General features: G+C 35.0%; 1 protein-coding gene across 1 annotated transcript in view; it reads left to right on the top strand.

Moving 5' to 3' along the window:
* LOC128240639 (hyccin-like) overlaps positions 1 to 21,447 on the top strand; it is a 71,361-nt gene that overhangs the window by 6,988 nt on the left and 42,926 nt on the right. The gene's annotated exons all lie outside the window — the stretch shown is intronic.

Here is a 21,447-nt window from a genome sequence, read left to right as displayed (position 1 = left end):
TCAGACAAATCTTGTGGTTTCTTTAACAACAGAAAAAGTCTGAAGGTCTTTCCTGTCTATCCAGAAAAAAGCAAGTCCTGCAATACCTCACGATACTAGCTAGGTATACAAATGACACTCAACTGGAAGGGGTCTTTATTGTATTGCTAGCAATCCTTAGTGTCTTGTTCGTCTTGTCACCCCTCCAGCAATTTCACTGACGCTGAAAGTCTGTGTCTCTGATACCATATTTAAGCTTGGGTCCGCCATTTTGAGCTTTTTCAGTGTATCCTTGGAAACTGCCCTTCTCAAAAAAAAATACACTTTTTACCAAAACGCGCTTAAAACGCACTAATAAGTGTATTTTTCCTGCGTTTTTCTGAAAAAGTGTATTTATTCTGCGTATTTTTATGAATAACTGCGTAATAAGTGTATCTTTTCTAAATAAGTGTATTTTTTCTGCGTATTTTGTTAACTGAAGTGCGTTTTTTGTGTGAATAAGTGCGTCTTTTCTAACAGAAGTGCGTTTAAGTGTATTTTTTCTGTCAATAAGTGCGCTTTTTATACAGAAGTGCGTTAAAAGTGAATCTTTTAGGTTTTCATTTTCAGCAGAGTGCGTTTTAAGTGGATCTTTTAAGGGAAAAGTGCATCTTTTATTTTGTTTCTTTTTTTGCCACCAATAAGTGCGTTTTAAGTGCGTCTTTTATTTTGATATTTTTCTGACCACCAGTAAGTGCGTTTTAAGTGCGTCTTTTTGTTAAGAAGTGAATCTTTTACTTTTTTTAATATTAATGCGAATCATGCCTTTCTCAAAATAACATTTATGAAATACACACATAAATACAAGAATATGAATGAATGAATAAATCAACCAGTAAATAAGCATTTTATTATTGATCAATATACCTTCAAAATAAAAAAAATAAAATAATGAAATAAAAAGAAAGATTATTTTAAAAATCAAAAATATATTATAATTTCTTATTTATTGTGTAATCAAAAAAACACATTTTACTTATAGGCAAGAATCCATTGCATGTAATTACAACATTTATAGAATTATTATTCCTTAAGTTTCTTGTAATGACTACCAAATTCTTCGTCATTTCCTTTCCAATTTTACAACATGCATGATAAGCCTGATCTTATCTGATTGTACCAAGGACCAATTAAATCTCAGCATTTAGGGAGCCAATTTCAAATCAAAGCCACTGGTAGCCATTTTGTTGGGATTTCATTAAAAGAATATTGATGATGTTTTAATTAATAAATGGATTTACACCAATTAAAACAAATTAATATTAAAGGGATTAGTGAAATAAAATAATGATCATTAGATCAGGTAAATATGAACTATGATTAGAAACATGACAATACCACTCTTGGATGATTTGTAATAAACTGACATGTGAAAACACTCAGGTCATGGTATGTATTCTTTATTTCAGTTGTTAATTTCACTGTTATGACACTTGACTACTTGTGGGACTTTTGTTTGTCAACTTTCAATCTAGTGCACATATTTTAATAAATAACAATGCTGGTGTAGATAGTAGCTGGAAGTAGGATTATTGGTCCCAGATAGTAGATGTAGTTTTAAAACTCTATGAAGATGCACTTGTTTTTATCCTTATATATGTTAATATAATATTAACATATTAAGCAGAAATTGCCATGTTTCCATAAATATGCACACTAGCACCTTTAAAGTTATACAAATGATTACAGTGTTGGTTTTTGGAGGGGTCATAAAACTGTCATCTTCCACATGGCTTACCAGTTATTGGAAACTGGCCAAATTGGGTCAATCAATTTAAGTACTAATAAAGTCATTTATTCAATAAAGTCAATTATTTAAAATATGATACCCTGTTTTATTCCAGAGCTGTTAGGAATCTCTAGATTTGACAAAAATATAACAAAAGATTGTTGAGACTGTCATTTTCCAATTTGTAGCTTACAGTTTCATGATTTTCTATCAATTATTTTTGCCACTGAGTAAAAGGTTATTTTATTATTGCTAAATTTTACAAATATGTACTTGTTTGTCTGACTGTAAATACATTATGTCCAGTTACAAGGTGTCATGTTAAATTAATTATGAGATATTTTTTTTTTATATATATATGTAACACAAACTCATGTTTAGGAAATTTAAATGAAACAAAATCAGTATTTATTTATTCAAATGTGTTTTATTTTTGATGGTTCAATATATTTATATATATATATATATATATATATATATATATATTTATATATATATATATTAAAAGTGTCCATTTTTTATTTTTGCAAAAATGGACACTTTTAATGCAGGTAAAATGCACCTGAGTGAATTTGTGCTCTTTTTTAACACAGAAAAATGCTCTTTTAATGCAGAAAAAAATGCACTTTTAACACATTTTTTTTTCTCATAAAATTTGGGTGCAAAAGATTCACTTTTAATGAGTAAAAACAGAAGTGCGTTTTAAGCGCGTTTTTTAGGGATCAAAACGCACTTCTTTACTGAAGTGCGTTTAACTGCGTTTTTAACCCAAAAATGCGCACTTAAAATGCAGTTGAGTGCGTCTTTTCTAGAAGTGCGTTTTTACCTCCAAAAAGCTAACTAAAAACGCACTTTCAAGAAGTGCGTATTCTTTCTAAAAAGCCGCACTTAAGTGCGTTTTAACTGCGCTTTTTGGAGGTAAAAAACGCACTTTCAGAAAAGACGCACTCAACTGCGTTTTAAGTGCGCATTTTATCCAAAAAAACGCGGTTTAAACACACTTAGTGCTTTTTTTTGTGTAAGTTCGTTTTAAGTGTATTTTTTTGTGTTAAAAAACGCACTTAAAATACACTCAAGTGCGTTTTTAGTGCGTTTTTTGTAAAAAGCGCAGAAAAAATACGCTTAAGTGCGCTTTTCTGTTCAATTTTATTCACTTTTTACGCACTCGGTAAGAAAAATACGCTTAAAACGCAGTGCCAATACCGCTGCGTTTAACGCGCTTTTCTGCACGTTTAACGCGCGTTTAACGCGCGTTTTCCGCACTTTTTTGAGAAGGGTGAAAATTAAATAAATTATATTTCTAGTAAGTTTTATAAAACTTGTACAAACTTGACGTGTAATTCACTTGGCTTATACTCAAAACGTGTGCAACTGTGAAAGATTTCAGACGCTTTGTCACCTTATTCACACTAATCTAAATTTCAAGTGCCCTTATTAAAACTTGTGTGAATGTGAATACCGTAAATGACTGGGTATTAGACGCACTTTTTTCCCTCAGATTTTGCTGCAAAAAAATGCCTGCGTATAATACCCAGTAACAATTTTTTGAACTTTTTTTCTGATGTCAATTTCAAGCCGAGAGTTTGTTTAGATTTATGTAGAAAGGGATGTTACTTGCGTCATTTTGATCGAGTATATACGGGTTAAAACGGCAGTTGAAGATCGGGATACGGTATATCGTAAGACGTTTATAATTTCAACAAAAATATTTTATATTTGGACACACATAATTATGTCCCTAAATAATTTATTTTGCGTACCTAATTTTCGGACACCCAAAGGACATCAATCATAACTTTCATAGTTACCAAGTTTCACAGACGAAGAATATTGATTTTTATCTTTACACTGCCTGGTTAGATTACCTAACCGTATACACCACTGTGACAATTTAATTAGTTACTACCCATCCTAAACGATTTATTGCCTGTTGAAAAGGAAGTGTGATATATTTATTTGAGGATTAAACAAACAACAAGGGCAATCAAGGGATTAAGAAAACATGGACATGGCATGTTTGTAAAACGATCTGCCAATAAGCTTTCAAACTTGTACCACACTTATAGACTATATGAAGCAATAATCGTACAGTTATACATTAATCCTGCATAGCAATGTCCATGCTCTCCACGAGATCCTCGTGGGCATAACTGTAAGTTATGTGACGTCACACAGTGTGACTCTTTGATCTGAAGCCGATAGAATGTGTTTATTCAGTTCAGTGCATGTATAAAATGGTGTTTTAATTAACTTCATGAAGGATTTACACTTACAGGCGTAATAAATAAGTTTATGACCATTGATTACTACGGATAATTTAATAAGTGGTAAAAAGCAAACATGAAGAAAAAAGGCAGGTTAAACAAACATGTAAATAAAATGTAAAAATGATAATTTTCTATGTATTCGGAGAGCGAAAAAAATAATTAATTTATGGTGTCCGAACTCTTGTGAATTACGGTATTCAATATTATTTTGAATAATAAATTGAATTAAACAATAATCAAACTTACATATAAAAAGGCAAAGTTGGGCACTGTCAAAATATTTTTTGCTTAACATAACTTTTCATTCTCGACAGTATGGTTTTAAAGATAACCATCGCCATTTTCACGAAAAAAAAAATTTTTGTCACTGTCAACAAACATGGTGGCTGAAAATGCCGGACGATTTTGACATTTTTTCTATGCGTCTTTTAACCAAAAACATAGATTAAAAGTTTTTTCTCGGATTTTTCACAGATTTTCCCTGCGTCTAATACCCCCTATCGTCTTATACCCAGTCATTTACGGTACATAATGTATTTAATACAATGTAATGTATAATTATATGATATTTATTATAGTTGGTTAAAAATAGCCATTGATGTTTAGAGAAATTATCCACAAGAAAACAAGGCAAGAAGGCCTTCAATCATTTTCTTCCTGGCATTTTATGCGTTAATTTTACCATTTTTACAACGAAAGGGTAAAATCTGAGAAAACATTGAAATTACATTTCGATAAACTCACTGTTACGAACGTAAAATTTATCAAGATATAATCTGCAGTTATGTTTCAATATTTACACCTCAACTTACATTCCTTAAATGAACGTTAACGTTAATGTATGTCAGTGCTTCAGCCAGGATTTAAAAAGGGCAGGGTGGCGTCTTGAAAAGGGCAATTAATTGAGCCGCGCAGCGGCGAACTGGGGAGGGTGCGGGAGGGGTTCACCCCTCACACAAGGGGGGTATGGGGGTTCTCCCCCAGATTTTTTTTGTGAAATATACCCTAAATACCTTTAATTCCATCATTTCCAAGCTTAAATTGTTAAAATTTACACTAAACTGTTGAAGGTGATTTCGTTATGAAAACGCACATCATACACATTTTTTTCCCTTAAATCTTCATCAGCTTTTCCTTAAATCTTCATCAGCACTTACTATCATACAAAAATATCCTTATTATTATGATTGAATACTATTGTTATTATTATTATTACACATCTGACTTAAAGTTCAACCTAACTTGATTTCCATTCTGTAATGAATGAGCAAGTAAAAGGAAATGGAATCATCCGAATGGAATGTAATTGAAAAGCCATAGAGAAATTGCATGCTCTCTTAAACTGTTTTAGTGTAAATCAACTGATTTAGTGTAAAACATGCTTACATTCTGCTATCATTAAGTCCTAATAAAGTAAACAGTCGTATCGTAAATGATTGACTGCTACAGCTTCCCGGTAAATGTCATGCTCGATAATTTAGCGCGTTGTAGGAATGGCACCGTAAGAGGTTACATAGAACCATAACACGCGCTTTGTCACGTCCTTGTATTATATTGGTTGTCTGACCATAACGCTCTTGCCTTACAGCTCAACTCATCGTGCTTTAAGCTTATTGTTCCACGTGTTATTTTGTTCCATAGCACACTATTTAAACTGTATAATCGAGTGTGTATTTGGCCATTTAAGGTAGAGTAACGCTTAATAATCGGACCAAAGATATAGTAACGTTCATCGTTTCAATTGGATATAATAAAATCGCAATACTCATCTTGTACAGTCAGAAAGAAACAACTCTGATTTACATGACGCATGGATATTTATTATTTACATATCAAAAGAAAAAAACAAATATAAAAATCAAGAGTTTTGAAAAGTTGATAACAATTACATGTATTCACCGTTTTACATAACTCATAATATAACGCTTATGCAGTGTACAAGTACATATAGTTGTTTATAAATTAACTTAGCATAAAGACACGTCTTCGAAATCATAAAATACTGCATGTCATTTCTACATTTAACAATATGATTATAAATTTCAGCAATACAATGCTTGTCGTTTGCTCGATTTTGCCATATAAGTCACCATAATCAGTTTTACTTCTGTTTAATCACGCTGATGAGACGTCTCTTTTTTATCATGAAGAAAACAGCCATTGATCGTTCCATAACCGTTTGAAAGTCGGCGATTGTTCGACCTGTTCAATTTGACTTGTAGTAGTCTCTTGACGGTTTCGTCACCCAGGGAGCAACGATGATCGGTCTTGATTAACTTTAGTTGGCTGAAGACCCGTTCCACTTCAGCGGTGCTGAGTGGCATGACAGCTGCTGCTGAAATCAGCCTGGCCCAAAGGGGGAATCGAGCCTTAAAGCCCAGGCGCGCCTCACGTTTACCAAAAAATAAGGCAGTCAGTTTCGGAAGGCTGCGGCCGGGCTGTCCTCTTACTCCTTCCAGGAAGCTGTTCCATTCGTTAAGTAGATCGTCGACGGGAATGTTGTAGTGGGTCGATAGGGACTCCATTTCATCGAATCCATAAAATGCAGTGACGTCTGCGTGGGTGAGGTCGAGGAATCGACCCCTTATGTTGTCTTTCAAGGTTTCTAGAAGCTAAACGCGGGAGGACGTGAATTTGTCACTCAGATCAGTGTTTTCTATTGCACAATCCCCTATCATGCGGGTTGCTTTTTAGAGCCAGTTGCCGCCATCGCGCAATCTTTCAAGCTTTGCCAGTGCTACGTCAACCTTTTGGCAGGCTTCCCTGATGTGACAGTCATTAGCCTGGAATGCTGGGCAACCTAGGCCAGAAAAAATAGCCTCCTCACGGTGTTCAGAGTTTTCAACAACCCATTTCCCTGTGGATCTTTCGCAACCTGCCGGCTTCGAGGTCTGCGACTATGCATCTGTACGACCGTACAACCGACTTCACCGCATTCTCGTGACTCAGCCATCTGTGGTGCTTTGCCTGTTTAGGTGCCACGGGAACTTCATTAAAGGCCTCCTGTATCGCATGCAGGCTTGCCTTCCTGGCGGAACTATACTTATAATAGAAGTATAGATTCTCAAGGGTTTTGTCCAGATTCCCGAACTGCAGCGAAGCTGTCTTTGCAGGCCAATGCCAGGCGATGGTCTTTACAATGGGTCGTTATTAACGACTGGTTCCGGTCTTTCAACTGTTTTGCCACGCCGGTCTTCCTCCCTGTAAATACGGCAGCCCCATCGGAAGCAAACCCCGTCATGTGAGCCATGTTCAGGCCAGAATCTTCCACTTGCTGGACGATATTTTCTACAAGGTTATTCGCCGTCGTGCTGGCAATAGGCTTATCGGACAGGAATGACGTCTGAACGACACCTTCATCGTTTATGTACCGACAGCATACGGCCATGTGTTTAGTGGTTGTCAGGTCACAGACCTCGTTGACCATGATGGCAAAACTATCGCTACTGCAGGCATGCCTCGTTATTTCATCCTGGACTTCGTCGCTAAGTATCTGTAAAAGTTCATTGACTATATCCCAGCTGGTGTAATTTGCGATTTTCGCAAGACGTAGATTAGCAAGAGATGGTGAACCAACTTTGATGCAGAGGTCTGTTAAGTCTTCGAACATATCGAGAGGAAGATTTTGTCCAGTATGAACTTCAAAACATGAAGGGCATTGAGAATAGCCTCTCCTGCTTCCGTGTTGATTCTTGCCGCCATGTCGTCGAGTGTGTTGTTCAATGACTCAGATAGAGCAGCGTTATGTTGAGCGCTGTTCTCATGTTCCTTAATCTTGTCCAGACGGTCTACCCATGCTCTCGGGCCTGTAGATGAGGTTTGTTTATACTTCGTGCATATAGCACAATACAGTGCACCCGTCTTGCAGCCGTTGTCGTCTTCTATCTTGTATTGCAGCCAGGGTCGTCCTTCTTTCCACTTAGGATTATATCCTGTTTTGTGACCGCTGTTTTTTTTTTTCCATTTGTTTGTCCACTTGTATCCGGCTGTGATGCCGCTGACGTGGTCGTTGCCGATGTTTCAGTCGGTGATGTGGTCGTCGGGGGGAGTGGTGCTAAAGAGGTTGTATCCGAGTCTGATATCGATGATGGAGTCGTCGCCGGGGTTGGTATTGCTGATGTGGTCTCCGCCGCTGGTGGTGTCGCTGATGTGGTCGTCGCCGGGGGTAGTGGTGCTGATGTGGTCTCTGCCGCTGATGTGGTCGTCGCCGGGGGTAGTGATGCTGATGTGGTCTCCGCTGCTGTTGGTGTCGCTGATGTGGTCGTCGCCGGGGGTAGTGGTGCTGATGTGGTCTCCGCCGCTGGTGGTGTTGCTGATGTGGTCGTCCCCGGGGCTTGTATCGCTGGTGTGGTCGAATTCGATTGTGGTGTCAACAAAGGTCTGGCACTCAGTAGCTTTGGGGAGGTCTGGTTGGGTTTTTTGAAGAAGGATACAATTGTATTAATAAACTTGGCGACTTTGGCATTGTCGCGCTCATCTGTGGCAATGCGCCTCTTGGCTGAAGGCATTTCAAAGCTGAGCTTTCTTGTGACAATTTGACAGATTCTTTCTGTGTGAGCAAGCTCGAAAGCTGAACTCTTTTAGTGACAATTTGATAGATTATTTCTATATGAGCAAGCTCGTAAGCTAAACTCTGTTATGTGACAATTTGACAGATTCTTTCTGTTGTAGCAAGCTCGAAAGCTAAACTCGTGACAATTTGTTTCTGAACAAAAAAACAATCCGTGTGTTTAGACAATTTGTAAGTACAGCAACTCTTTCAATTTCTAGATTTCTAGCAATATGACCAATGCTAATTACCATACTCTTATATACTATAAACTTCTAGGACTTGCTAGACGAGTGTTAATTGACACTTATTGACACGCGTGTGTGAATGCAAAGTGGACGTTTTTTCGCGGTCAAAAAGTTGCCATCTAAAACTTGCGAAATACGACTCGCACTTGTCACGAGGATATGTCAATTAAGGAATCCAGGAAGAGTCGTGCACGTTTGTGTCTGTCCTTTTCATTTCACCTTTTACGTTCATAACAGTTTAATAGTAGTAATATTTTTGCTTCACAATTATTGTATGTAACTAGGGTCTTGATGGATATGGGGTTGCAGCTTTTAATTTTGACCATTATTAGTTAAAATATAAAAATATATCTATAAATTAGCATAACATATTATATAGCCACATCTATGAGCGTTTTTGAAACTGTTTTAACATTTTAATACTCATTTATGAAATTATATGGACTACATATTATACGCTGAGAAATCCCTATATACGTCCTAAAATTTAACCCCAGGCGTTTAAAACATTGCTTCGTAGATAAACTCAGTGTGTTCTTAATTGCCTTTAACCATGTCAAAATCAGGAAACGGTAAATAGTCATTGGTTTGCAGCATTGTCACAACAAACAATGAATTTATGAATAAAAAAAGGAAATTGTTCGTAAAATAGGCACATATGTGAAAAAGGCATGTTTTTAAGGTTTGGGTTATTAGCGATAGAAATGACGATAGCGGACAACAAATTTACGTAACTGGCTTCCTTTGAACTTATTTTAAAAATATAAATATGTCAGTCATAAACACCGCCCTTTTTTTTTATGGGCGGGATATAGAACATATTCGTGTAACTTATGTCAACAACCGGCTATTGCCTTACGCCAAAAAAAGTATCGCGGTGCTTGATTGGTCGATGGGCGGAGCGACTGTAAACTTGATTAGCGTTGAGGCGGGGAGAATAAAACAGCGGCCTTCGATCAATACTGTGGATCATCAATATGAAAAGGGCGGCATGTCTCTGATGTGGTTGAAAGGGCATTTAGATATAAAAGGGCACTACCGGGATCAAAGGTGGCCGGGCGCATTTTAAAAGGGCGCGGGCGCTGCGCCATTGCAGAACGGTCTAGCTGGAGCACTGTATGTGTGGAGTCGTTTGGACACCACACTAACCAGCCCATCTGCGTTCATTCCTGATAATGACATCAACCCCCAAAATTCATTCCTTAAATAAACCACCGGAAAGCAAAAGATAAAACAAAGTCAGCATCCATAGACAATATTGCCACCCTTTGTAGCATTGGATTGCCATTTTTCAGCAAGAAACAACAATTCACAGAAAATATTTTTATCTGCAGATAGAGTTAGTCCCCTTCCTTTAACTGCAATTCCAATGGGATGGAATTTTGTATCTAGCACAACAATATCAGATGTGTCTTGTGCAACTTAATGGCATTTTGCATTTCTTTTAATTTATAGTTTACTTAAGATGAATTATGATATTTCAAAAAAGGGCAATTCAACATATAATTGTGTGCACACAAGAAGGGCACAGGATGCTCTGAACATCACCCAAACTGTATCATCAGCAGTGTTGGTTCGACATTGAGCCAAGCAGGGTTTTTCACCTCCACTTTTGGGACCCCTTTAGAAATTGTTGGCGCTGTGTAGCGTAGCGAACACAGCATTTTTCAGGCTTTTTTTTATACTTATTTGGCAAATACGTCATAGTTAAAAATCATCTCTATGATATTGGAACAATGGGTATTTTGTGTGAAATGTAAACAAATGCTTGTTCCAAATATAAAAGTGTTAGTATGACTATCAAAAGTTCAAATAAGCTCTAATGTTAGGAATTTCCTAAAATGTCACAGGAGTGTTTGTAGCGCTTTTGGCCATAAAATATCAATTTTCAAACGTAAATATGAATACCTGTGATCTGATCTTATGGTCAGCAATCTTGTATCACTGGTTTCCAGACATTTACGCAAAAGTTGGCTCATTCCAAATCCAAGACAAAAAATACAGAAGTTGTCAAAACTGTCAATTTGTGAGAGTGCAGCTTTATAGCATGTTTGTAAATATCAAAGACATAATAAAACTGTCAAAACAATAAATAAAACAACATTTCCAAGGTGTAATTAATTATCTACAGTGTATAAAATTTTACGACATTTTGGCGGGAAAATTGACATATACAATTCTGAAGTCATCCGCACTGACCTGTTTTGGCCGTCTGATTTGATTTTTTAGCAGCTCTTCTGAATATAAACTTGCTTTTACAAGTCAGAGGTAATATTCCTTCTGTTTCTCAATCAAACACTGACATTTGGCAGGTCTCTTAACCATTTTATGCGTATTTTTCGAAAATCTAAACATTGTAACAAATATCAAGTTTTTGTTTACATTATTTCCATCATTGTTTTTGACTGAAAATTAAAGGAATTAGGAATTCTACCGCTTTTGAACCCAAATTACCGGTTTTGAGACCTAAATCTACCTCTCAGTCATTGCCAAAGGTTTACATGTCTGAAATGGCATCAACCTGTGTTGTTTTGATCATTAAAGCTGCAAAACCGCACGAGCTTGGCTTTAGAGATAATGCAGCCACACAGAATCTGGGATTGTTCATTCATGCTTTCAATGACTGAATAAGCACAATCCTGCAGACGTAATGAACTCAAGACAGCAGTAGCTGAACTGCTAGGCATGGTTATCATTACTGAAATAGCTTTTTATAAAATGCTGATCGGTCGCCATTTAATTTTAACATGAAACGGCTAAAATGGCTGCCCAAACAAGTTGCAGTTTGTGTAAAAAAATGTCTGGAAAAACAGCCTTTTCAGAGTTCAGTTAAGAAACAATATAATAAAGCAAGCTGTGTTATTTTGTATTCCATGTGTTGCATCGAGCACATAATACTCTGAAAGCTTGCAACAGAATCGCCATTTAACCTTTACTGAATGAATGGCAGGTGTTTAATTTGCCCTACATTCCTATAGTACCTATTTATAATTTCTGGTGACTTTGATGAGAAATGTGCTGGATACTTAAATAACCAGACTCTGAGGCCCGTACTTGGCCACAGATGTGTCAAGATACAAAGATCATCAGTCATTGAACAGAAGGGAGCCTTTTGAGCGAAGTAGAATTTGAAAGCGTCACACTACTGGTTGCACTTTATAAATGCTAAAAAATGTTTTTATAATTAATTTTGATACATAATTATGTTTTAACCCATTTGGCTCTTAACGATAAAAAACACCACGCATGAACAGATAAAAAGATAGAGAAAAAAAGTTAAGAAATCAGAAAAATCGGTATGGAAAGGGCTGTCTTCTAGCAACTTTAATGCGTCCTGAGAACACACATGAATTGAAATACTTCATCATCTGAACTATCTGTACGTTCAGGATGCAGAATGCAGAGGTAAAAGAATCACTGTGCTTTTATCTAGTGGAAACCTATATTGTGCACATTTAAAAGTTTGTACTCATAACTATAAAGTTGGTGGCATCGATAACTTGTCCATCCTAATCTTCCTTGTCTGAAAACACCAAAAATAAGTCATATTGTTAAAGATGTGTATATTTAGGGACCAAGTTCAATAAACACCTTTTCCTTACTATGATGTTTCCTCCTCGCTAATTTATATTAACTTAATTGAACCTGATTTAGTGCAGCTCATAAGTTTGTATTGGAGAATGATAGAAAATGGTGATGCATGTAGTAATTATAAAATCCTAAACAAGTATATTAAATAGCATTTCAGATATCATCCTGCATCTTTAAATTTTATCGAAAGTTTGTTAAAAGTGGTTTTTATTGCAAATATTTGCCCCTTTATTTCCCTACAGAAATTATAGATCATGAGCGTGGTATCATTTTCCATAGTAATTTGCTGAAGCTCCGTTCCTATGATCTAGTTACACTTTGATCTATTGCGACTTTCCTGTAATATCCGCATGGAAATCATTATGAAAACCAATCTCCCATTATTTATAAAAGTAGTTGTGTGCGCTGCTTTAAGTTACATGTACAATGCCTTTTGAAAGCTGTATCATTCTGCAAAGCTGTATCTTCGTGCAAAGTTTATGGTTGAATGATGAACCTTGTCTTTCGAAGTAAACAAAATTAATTTAGTTTTAGATGGGAGTATTCTGACTGTTGTTTTGTAGTAATTTCGATTGTTAGAGGAAAATTGTTTTTAAATCATAGTATTAGATTATCGCGTGTTATTTTAAAAAAAATAATTTCGCTTGTTAGAGGAAATTGTTATAAAATATTATTGTAAAGCAGTTTTAGAGTATTGTGTTGTTTTTTTTCTTAAAAAAAGTCATCTCCAATAGCTTAGGTGTTGTTAGCGTTGTGTAAATATTTTTGTTAGCCATGACTTACAATAATTCAATATATTAAAGGCCCACAATAAAGCTTGATGCAATTTTTTATTTTTTTATTTTAATGCATTTTGTGACTAGCTTATTTTACTTCAATGATCAGAACAAAAAATGTATAGGATTTAGGTACAGATAGGAAATATAAGCAAAGTTTTAGCGCTTTATTTAAACAAAAACTTTAATAAAAGGCTGATATTTTTTACCTAAATCATATGCTTTTTTTGTTTTTATTAGCCTTAATAGTTTTCATCGAAAAACTACTGGTTATAGATTGGCAAAAGCCGCTTGGTGGGTGTGTGGGCGGTCATTAACAATTCTGCATTACAGTTTTTATTCCATGTCATTAAGTTAATAGTTTTACACATTGTTATGAATCTTTGTCAGAATACTTGTCTACATGTTGTCTTGAACATTGTGAAAATGGGTCACCTGAGGTCATTAGGTCAAATCTTTGTCAGAATACTTGTCTACATGTTGTCTTGAACATTGTGAAAATGGGTCACCTGAGGTCATTAGGTCAAATCTTTGTCAGAATACTTGTCTACATGTTGTCTTGAACATTGTGAAAATGGGTCACCTGAGGTCATTAGGTCAAATCTTAAGTAGATTTTATTCCATGTCACAAAGACAATAGTTTATATCCAATTGTTCTGAAACTTTTACAGAATATATGTCTTAATGTTGTCTTAAAAAGTTGTGAATATGGGTCACCTCAGGTCAAAATCTAGGTCACTTGGTTAAATCTTAGAAAGTTGTTATTCCATGTCATAAAGTCAAAAGTTTTTATCCAATTGTTATGAAACTTTGTCAGAATACTTGTCTACATGTTGTGTTGAACATTTGTGAATATTGGTCACCTCAGGCCACTAGATCAAGTCTTAGGAAATATTTCCCCATGACATATCTAAAAGATTTTATAAAATCTTCATGAAACTTGTTCCAAAAATAATTCTGCATTGTATCTTTCACTAATGTGAGCCATCTTTGGGAAAAACTTAATCATTAGGTAAAATTTTTAAAACATTTTTCCTGGTTCTTGAATTTAATCTAAATTTTAATTAACTTTTAAAAAATATTTGTGTGCATGAAATTTTAGATGATAAAGTATCATCTGGAGTCAAAAACTAATTCTTCCTTTATGTGTTTGAAATACAAGTGCTTACATCTTGCTCAAATCTTAGGTTTGCAAAATTGCATCGACAAACAAAAAATCCAGCTTTAATGCATTGTGGCGCAATTTGGTGTCTTGTCTTTCAAGTCAAATGATTAAAAATGATTATGCATGAAAAATTGTTTCTCAACAATAAATTTAGCCTTAAGTTTTCAAGCCTTGGTCACAACAAATGTCATGCCCGGCATCATTTACATTGAGCAAATAGAAATTGATATAGAACATGGTTTAAAAAAAATCAAATGACAATAGTGACACAGATGTTTGGAATCTTAACCCAAGTATACAGCTACATTTATTAAATGCAATAACAGTGGATATTATTACATGCACTTTAAATAAGTCTCTGAGTTACTGGCATTTTGACCGCAAATGTACACAAAAAGCTTATTTGATTAAATAAAATCAATCAAATTAACAAAAAACACACAAGCATATGTGTAATTTTTGGGTCGTTTAATTATTTGTCTGTTTAAAAAGCCTAGTTTCCAAAAAAAATTAAATGGAGAGACAGATATATTTTCCAATCCTTATTTTTTGTAAAAAATTGTAAATGTTTTTGTTTGTTAATTTGGAATAAAATACTGTTTAAACTAATTCATTGCGGGCCAAAGTGGACAGTTCAAATGTCAAATTGGGCCAGTTCAAAATTGGAAAAATAAGTGAATTTTAAGTAGACGAAGACTAAAGTTTAAAGCTGGCTGCGGTTACTTTACTTTTCAAGACCTGAAATAATGAGAACCCTGATATAGGTAACTTCACCACTTTTTTTTTGTATTTTTTTCTTTGGAAATATAGTTTTGCTTTATTTACTTTGTCTTTAAAAACTAGGGGTATTTATAGCGGTAACCCAATGTTTGTCCGGTTAGCACAGTGATTTGCACACTGGCTTCTCACGAAGGTGACCCGGATTCGATTCCCTGCCTGGGCGCCCAGCATGTGAGTTTGGTTAGTGGTCACCAAGCTGGACAAGTGGGTTTCGTACGGGTACTTGGGTTTTCCCCCATAACACAAGACCACACACTCGCGTAACATCATACAAATGAAAGTGATTAATATAATCTTGTCATAACCTGTTTCACAATCATTATAAATATATATAAGTTTAAACAAAAGTTGTACTAATTTTTATGTGTCCTTATAAATTCTTAATGTATTTCTTGAAATAGAAAAACATCCTAACCATTTCCAACTGTGAATATGAACTTAAATGAACTAATAAATTTAATACCAAATGTTCAGTCATATTAAAATTTCCTTCCCTCAGAGATGTCATAAAATTGATTTCCTGCATGGTTAATTAGCATGTCAAAAAAAAAAAGAACTCTCCAAAAAATCATATTCTTGAAAAGTGAAATGTTTAAATTGTATGTGTGACAAATTGATAGAGATTAGATAATCATGGTGCTCTTTTCATCGGCCAAACTTTTATTGTACATGATTTATGTACTAAAAAACTTCTTTCCGAAGATCAGCTTGCCAAGATATTAGGCACTCATGAAAATCCCAACATAGCTATTAATGCAATTTGTGACCCAAGAAATGAAACACAATGAACAGATTCCTATACTTTCCTAAAATTACCAAAAACCCCAAATTTACAGCAGAAGTGAACCAAAAATTAATGTCTGAAAAGGAATGAATGCTGACAAAACTGGTCTTTTTTCTACCCATAAATCGAAGCGTCAAAAGCAGACCTGATTTATTGCTGACAACACCTGGCCTTTTCCAATATTGGTTACCATGGTAACGAATTTACGGAAAATTGATTGAACTGCTCAGTAACTGCATGATCACAATTTAAGGTAATGAGACAAAGTAGCTTTAGAGTTTAATTAGTAGAAATTGTAAGAGGATTGCCCACTCACGGAACTTCAGTTTCCATGGGTAAAATTGCATGTAACTGAAGTGTTGGCAATTGGACCAAATTTCAATTACCAGAGATACAAAAATGATCAATGATCGATTCATAATCAAATACTTTCATGCTTTTAAAACCACTTCACATTTTTTTTTTTTAATTTTGCATTACCATTAAATTCCTATGCATGTTCTGACTCAGGACTAACCATTTCATTATTTTAATTCCTATTGTGTTGATTTATATATAGCTAAATTAATAGCAAATTAATGAAGTTCCCTACTCATAAAACCCTTTTGAATTATTATACGAGAATGATATTTATTATTTGCTTTCTGGTGGTTTATAGAGATTTTTGAGTGAAATAAAATTGATATTTTACTTTTTCAAACAGTGAAAATATCAATTAGGTATTTTTAGCTGTTTTGAAATTAAGGCTGATTTCAGGAATAAATCAAACCTCAGTGCTTACTGGGCTTGGACACATATTTAAATTACGTTATTTCCGAAATGACGTTACATGCTCATACGAATTGGTACATTTTTCTTAAAAAATGTAATGAAATGACTTTTTATTCCAATTTTAGGCATTATAATTAAAAAAAGAGTTTGTTTTGGTGTAAGATATCAATATATTTCACCTCGTGAACACCAAAAGTGAATATTTCACATGGGGCTACGCCATTTGTGAAATATGAATTTTGGTGCTCACTCGGTGAAATATATTATGATCTTACACTGAAACAAACAATTCTCTCCCCTTCTCTCCATGGGGTCAACAGGCATCCACAATATTATTGTTCTTTGGGTATCTTAAAAGGGAGCATTAATTTAGATGATAAGATCGGGGAAATTTCTTTTTAAAAAGATGAGAAAGTGGGATGAAATGGTGTAAAATAATGGAGAGACAGATATATTTTCAATAATCGATTATGACAAAATAACTATCAATAGCTGCTGGTATATGTGTTGCCCTTATCAGATCAATTTTCGATTTAATCCATCTTCAGATTTTGTAATACTATTGTAAACCGTGCATGTCTGAGACTCGATCTGTCTGATCCATTAAAGTAACGTAGAACTTTGAATTTGAAATGGTGTTGTTGTTTTTTATAAATTACGTATTTAATGGCCAAATTGAAACTTATGATTTTCGAATTAAGATATTTACATTAAACTTACGTACATATTGATATATTAATAGAATTTTAAAGAATAATAAAGAACACCTCTCCTTTTGGAGTTTAAGTACTGATATATGTCAGTGGAAATACCCAATGAATCACAGTGGAAATACCCCATGAATCACAGTGGAAATACCCCATGAATCACAGTGGACATGAATCACAGTGAAAATACCCCATGAATCACAGTGGAAATATCCCATGAATCACAGTGGAAATACCCCATGAATCACAGTGGAAATACCCCATGAATCACAGTGGAAATACCCCATGAATCACAGTGGAAATACCCCATGAATCACAGTGGAAATACCCCATGAATCAAAAGTTGATATATAGGTTATTCTAGCCTTCTGTTGGTATTCCTTTTTTTCCGCTATCCATAAAAGGAGTGAAAAAATAAGGCATACTTTTAAAGGGGTCTCGGGTTAAATGTTTATCTTTCATGTGTTTAGTTTGATAATCCGACCCAAGGTCACACGCAAATGCTGTAAATACAGTTATGATGAGGCTGAGCAAAATTGCTGGACTCAAAACTTTCACTTGTTGTTCCCTGACCTCGGGCAAATGGTTTTGACCACTGACCAACAAGTCATTCAATAATTGTATAATAATGTCATGAAGTGCAGTAATTTATAATTTTATCTTTATTTAAATTGAAGGGGGGAGAATTTTTCAACCGGGGCAGAATGAAATAGAAATAATAAAGGAGAAAGGAGTTTGAGAAAGGAAGGAAGAATGGTCAGATAGAAGAGGAGTTAAAGTGAAGGAAGGGCAACACTTCAGGCTAGAGATGGCAAGGGATTAAAGAGGGAAGGAGGAGGGATAAATGAAAGAATAAATGAGGTTTATAAAGGGAAACTTCAGGGAGGATGAGAAGTGAGAGGGATGGGATAATACACTAATGGGGAAATTGAAACAGAGTCAAACGGAGGGAGAAGAAGTGAGAGTGAAAAGATTGACGAGGGAATAAAGGGCGGGAAGAAAGAAAGTGATCGTGATGAATTGAAAAATTTGCAGAGATGGGAGGGAGAAAGAGGGAAGTATGACGGAGAAGGATTAAGGAAAGCGGGTATTGAGCAAAGGGAGGTGGGGTAAGTAGAGGCGGGGATTTTCGAAAACAGTTGGGTAATTGCTTAGGCAAGGGAATGCACAGAGAAATGAGCTGAGGGAGTTTGACTGTTGTGAAGGCAGGGGTAGAAAGGAAGGAAGGAAGTTATTGAAAAAAAAAGACGATACTTCAAAAAATAAAATAATCCTAGCCTGTATGTATCATTTTGACTGGAGAGATTCATTTTGTAAGAATATGTGCTAGCCCTAGACCAATTGCCAATATGGAACTCTGTGCAAATGCAATAAAATTGATTGAACCACAGTGACTGCCTAGTCCAATTTAATCAAGAACCTTTCTTGTCAAGGAAGAAAGTCATTTACCAAAAGATTAAGACAATAAGGCTTTTCTGCGGAAAGGTAATTAAGAAATTGAGCTGTGTAATTAAGACAAAAGTGTTCCTGCTTCTTGCAAGGGAGTTTCTGACTATCGATACTGATACTTCATCAGCATGGGGTTTCAAAGAAAATTTTATGGCAAAGTTCTGATGATATTGAATTTTGCAGGTTGGTTTAAAGAAGTAGTGGCATGTTTTGTGCTAGCGAAATCGGTTGAATGTTTCAAAGAACATGGGCATCATAGTAAACAAGAAAAAAAAGATAATTGATCTTCCAATTTAAAGTTGTTATTGTGTCTTTAAAGGTTATTTCAGGGGTTAAAGCGAAAAGTTTCTATCTGCTTCATTATTTCATGTTATTTAAAACATTTCCAAACCCCTCAAACTGTTAATGTTTTCCATTCTTTTTTCTTAGTATTGCACTTACAACAATAGTGTAATTAAAAAGATTCACTCGCAATAGTCATAAAATATATGTGTACAGTTATAAGTCTTTTATCGTAATTTCTTTGAGTTCTGTTTCGAAGACAGTTCTTTAAATTAGCTGATATAAATCAAACTCAGTCACTTTCTATATGGTTGAAGCCTGTTTGAATAGGGATTGAAATGGAGGCCTTAATTATTGTTTTACAGATAATAAACAGTACTGTCTGGAAAGCCTAGTGGATGAACATTTGCTTTGGGGACATAAGGTCGGGGGTTCAATCCACGGCCACGTCATACTGTTGTCATTTTTTTTTTTTTGTATTTTTAATCCCCTGCCATAGAGTGGGGAGGGAATTATAAGAATGCACTTCATCCCTCCATCAGTCTGTCTTTCTGTCTGTCAGTCTGTCTGTCTGTCTGTAACATTTAGTGTCCAGGCTATAACTACTTATGCATTGATGGATTACCATATAACTTGGTACAAATGTTGTCCTCATTGACGATGTGCAGTGACCTTGACCTAAGTCCATACCTTAAAGGTCAAGGTCACACGAGACACTTAAAGGTCCGAGTACACATGCTCGTGTATGCGCTATAACTTACTTATGCATTGATGGATTACCATACAACTTGGTACAAATGTTGTCCTCATTGACGATGTGCAGTGACCTTGACCTAAGTCCATACCTTAAAGGTCAAGGTCACACGAGACATTTAAAGGTCCGAGTACACATGCTCGTGTATGCGCTATAACTACTTATGCAATGATGGATTACCATACAACTTGGTACAAATGTTGTCCTCTGATCGAGATGCAGTGACCTTGACCCGGGTCTATACCTTAGATGACAAGGTCACACGAGACATTTAAAGGTCGGAGTTCACAATTAAACGTGTTTGTTTAATTAGAAGTGTTAAACCAGTTGCACAGATTGATACTTTGCGCACTCTGCTGAGCATTTTCATTACGTGGAACATAATTTAGCGGCGAGGATAATGCTGTCCTTTGCACTGCCTTTTAAAAATGGTATCTAAAGGCATTTTATTGAAATGTTGATAGAAGTTGAATTCTGACATCAAATATAGCTTATGAATCAGTTGACAAAGAACTGGTTTTTGAATTTGAACAGCTTTCTTTAAATATAAATTAGTCCACAAATAAGTTCTATCAAATAAAAAAATGAGTTTATAAATGTTTATTATCATGTTATTTAATGTGCACACTTTCTGTGGCCTCTGTTCTCATTCTATCGTTTGGTATATTTGATGTGTCGATATATTCATTGTGTCCACTGATCCCAGTATGTGTCATCTGAATCTGCATTCACACAGAATCCAGCAGTGAATGATTGAACCAAAGCAAGATAGGGTTGGGCTTGGTAATAATTATGAGGTAAAAACTTCATTTTGCATAAAAGTTAATGAAATAAAATGCAGAAAAGCAAAACATGTGGAGTTTGAAATTCAAAAAACATTCTAATAAAGCTCCAAATATTTCTGTGTGACTATTGAAATAAAATGGTTTTCTTTATAATTACGGAATATGGCTTATGTTTTGAAATGAAAATGCCTAACACGGATGTGGACTGCAGGTTTGGAAAGCGTGGAATACCAGCCCTGTATTCAATTGCAAGGCAATTCTTGTGTTGTAATGTAGTGAATACCACAGTGCTTTCAGCGCTTTGATTCTATTAATTGTGCACATTTAAAAATAATGGTTACCATGGTTTTCTCCTTAATTGTTTGAATTTTTACTTTTTAATTGCAATTCTCATTATAAAGAGCGGGTGAACATTTTACTTTTCCTATGCATGCTATCAACTCCATAAAATATGTTTAACATTTCAAGATTTTTATCATTAATTATATTTTATTGCATTTGCTAATTGATTTTATACATTATCATGTGTTCTTTAACTATTGTTTTATTGCATTTTGCTCTTTAATGGTAGAAATCATAATACATTCCTGTATTTAAGTGTGTTGATTAATTTTATTCCCGACCATTGCAAATTGTTCAAATGGAATTTTATTTTAAAACCAGATTTCTTGATTGTCACCATTATTTAACTTTTTCTTTATGACTAATTATGTTTTGTTATTTGAAATATAAGAGGGACAAAAAATTCCTGAAATTTTCTCAGTAATTGTCTTTGACAGGATAGAATCTGTT

Source organism: Mya arenaria, chromosome 7 (assembly GCF_026914265.1).
Source record: "Mya arenaria isolate MELC-2E11 chromosome 7, ASM2691426v1".
Taxonomy (NCBI): domain Eukaryota; kingdom Metazoa; phylum Mollusca; class Bivalvia; order Myida; family Myidae; genus Mya; species Mya arenaria.
The sequence above is the reverse complement of the archived record's forward strand: the minus strand, read 5'-3'. Positions and strand labels throughout refer to the sequence as shown.